Source organism: Amphimedon queenslandica, unplaced genomic scaffold (assembly GCF_000090795.2).
Source record: "Amphimedon queenslandica unplaced genomic scaffold, v1.1 AMPQUscaffold_13029, whole genome shotgun sequence".
In the NCBI taxonomy this organism is placed as follows: Eukaryota; Metazoa; Porifera; class Demospongiae; order Haplosclerida; family Niphatidae; genus Amphimedon; species Amphimedon queenslandica.
Window position 1 is genome coordinate 66,800 of NW_003546735.1, and position 3,246 is coordinate 70,045.

Here is a 3,246-nt window from a genome sequence, read left to right on the forward strand (position 1 = left end):
ATTATTATCATTACATGCAAGTGCATGATGTAACATAATTTCAAACAGTGATATAAAATTTTACTTGATGATAGATTATACATTGAGTGCTCATTAGTACGCCAGTTTCTATCAGGTAACTCAATATATTTATAATGAGGTAGTTGTACAGCTGGTTTAGATCCTGCTCCTCCTATCATTAGTAAACGGTGTACTCCATCATGTTCAAATGATATCATTCCACCACCACCTCTCCTCATAACTGGTCTAGTAGCATCAGTTGGTTTTAACTCTCTCCATTGAAGACTAACGGTATCCAGTTGTGTAATACTGTTGTGATGGCAGTTGCCATGGCCACATGCTCCCCCAAAATAATACAATTGATCATTTATTGCAGTACAGCAGTATTCAATCACTCCTAATGGAGGAGTACCAGTAGTACCTCTAGTGATCCATTGACCAGTTGAAGGAGTAAAGTGCTGTATATTACTAGTGATCTTTTTCTTCTCTTCATTATCATGTACTCCAGGTAAACCATCCTGTTCACCACCCCACACATACAGTGAATCACCTACTGATACAGTGTGGTGACCAGCTCTTTTATTCAGTCGATCTATCAATGACTGACAGTATAAGATACTGGAATAGTAACCTTAGCACTTACTTTTAGAACCAAACAACGAAGCCATATCGGCCGCCAGGCCGGCTCCTTTGAGTCACGTGATCTAGATTTAGATCAATAGATCTATAAAAAATCTATTGATGATTGATCTATTGATGATTGATCTATTGATGATTGATCTATTGATGATTGATCTATTGATGAGTGGGAGTTTTGTTTGCAATGGTAGGTGTGGCTGGAAGATATCTATGATAAGACTAGATAATAGAGTAAATGATATCTATGATAAGACCCATGACCTAAGACAGGTAAACTCTGCTATTCCTGTGCTTGCTATAATCATACCTATTATTAATGTATTTGCATAGACACTCATTAAATGAGCTCAATGAAGACCACAGTAGAAAGATATCATGGCAGAAATCCTTCATGATATCCATAAAAATACTTGAGCTGGTAATCCTGGTATTAATGATGAGCATTCCTTCCGATAACCTGTTGTTGTAATTGTTAGGTTCTTGCTTGTAGCTCCAGTGGATTCTGTATAGCAATACTTGTTATTGCTACTAATGTATTGAAGTCAGATGCAGCTAAAGTAAGAATTATATATGTTTTAATTATGATTGTGTTAACTAATCCTTTTCTTAATTTGATAGTTATTTGAAACCATTGGCCCAGTCAAGAAGCCATTCTACACAATAAGAAGAATGAGCAGTGATGAAGAGAGCCATATTTTACCCCCATGCAAGGAAATATTTATCGCAAAAGATAAGGAAAACTCCACAAAATACATACTAGAAGAAAAACTAAGGAAAAAGAAATGGTCGGATGCCTCTTAGAAAAACGACGGAGAAGTGCCTCTTGAGTTTCAAAAGGCTTCATACAATGAAGAAGAGAGAAACAGGGTAGGGAAAGGAGCTAATAATAATAAAGACAAGAAAAAGAATAGAAGTAATAAACAACCAGGACATCCCAATTAAACATATAATTATAATGCAACTAGAACCGTTCACCTCCTGCTGTACCTCCTCATCTCCTTATCTTAATTTCATACCCTCCTCCTATACCTCCATCTTTTCCTGTTTCATCCCTTCCACCTCCTCCTCCTCCTTTTAACTTCCCTCCTCCTTCTCTCCCTCCTTTCCCTTCCTTGTCTCTCCCTTTCCCTCTCCCTCCTCTTCCTCCTTACACTATAAGACAAGCCTTTCATGGTAATTTATTTGCATACATGTACATGTGTAGGTGCAGTATGTTCATTGTGTATTGTATAATGTGTGTACATTATTAGATATTCATGTACATGTACACATGTACATGTAGGTTGGGAGTCTCAGTTACTTGAAATGGGTTTCCTTGCAATGTTCTTATCTCCAGTTTTGAGTTTGAGTCAGTTTTCACGTCACACGCCCACAAGCTAGACCAATGTCTGGGGAAATCGCTGGATGATATTCCGCATTATGATTGGAGCTGTAAGTGAGAGAAAGGATGTGATTGAATAATGGAACCTTCTTTAGGGTTTGATAAAGATGAGAGGTGATAGCTGTTGGAGGGACTTGACTTGTATGAACTATCATTATGAGGTTTGTACATTGTATATTGTATAGTGTATGATGCTTTAATGTGGTGGAGTTTCAGTTTGACATTTTGTGATCTGAGATTGATTTATAATCAGCATAAGTTGCTGTTTAAATGTCATTGTTTGTGCTGTATGGGCATCCATGCTTTTTTTGAAAAGTGGCTCCGAAATTACTTCCAATTTTTATTACATTTACTGATGCATTTATGTCCTTAAGCTGTGTAGAAAGTTTGAAGTGATTCCGTCTAAAAATTTTTGAGTTATGGCTGTTATTAAATATCGGCCAATTTTCAAAAATTACCCTGTACTGTAGCCCATGGTTTTTTCCGAAAAATGGCTTTGAAATTACCCCAACTTTTTATTACAATTTTTGATACATATTAATGTTGTTATGCTGTGTAGAAGTTTGAAGTGATTCCGACTAAAATTTTTGAGTTATGGCGGTTATTAAATATCGGCCAATTTTCGAAAATTACCCTGTACTATAGCCCATGGTTTTTTCTGAAAAATGGTTCTGAAATCACCCCAAATTTTTATTATACTTTTTTGATACATATTGATGTCCTTATATTGTATAGAAAGTTTGAGGTGATTCCAACTTAAATTTTTTGAGTTATGGCCATTTTCTTAAGTTAGCCAATTTTCAAAAATTACCCTGTACTACATGTATATAGCCCATGGTTTTTTTCTAAAAAAATTAATGGCTCCAAAATCACCGCAAATTTTTGCTACATTTTTTGATGCATATTGATGTCCTTATGCAATGTAAAAAGTTTGAGCTGATTCTTGCTAAGTTTTTTCAGTTACATGTACAATGTACATGCTTGATTGTTGAAAAGTAAAACTAAATGTACCTACCACTGAGGAAAGAGGCAACCTCAATTCCAACTATATTGTTTTAATGTATGTACATGTATGTATACAGTACTTTACATTAATTAGTAATGGTCATTTGTGTCCTGGATTGAGTTTAAAGTTTATATAGTTATAGCATTTCCATTTTTGTATGTGGATATTTACAGTAGATTTTAATTGCTACATTTTATACATACACATGTACATGTACAAA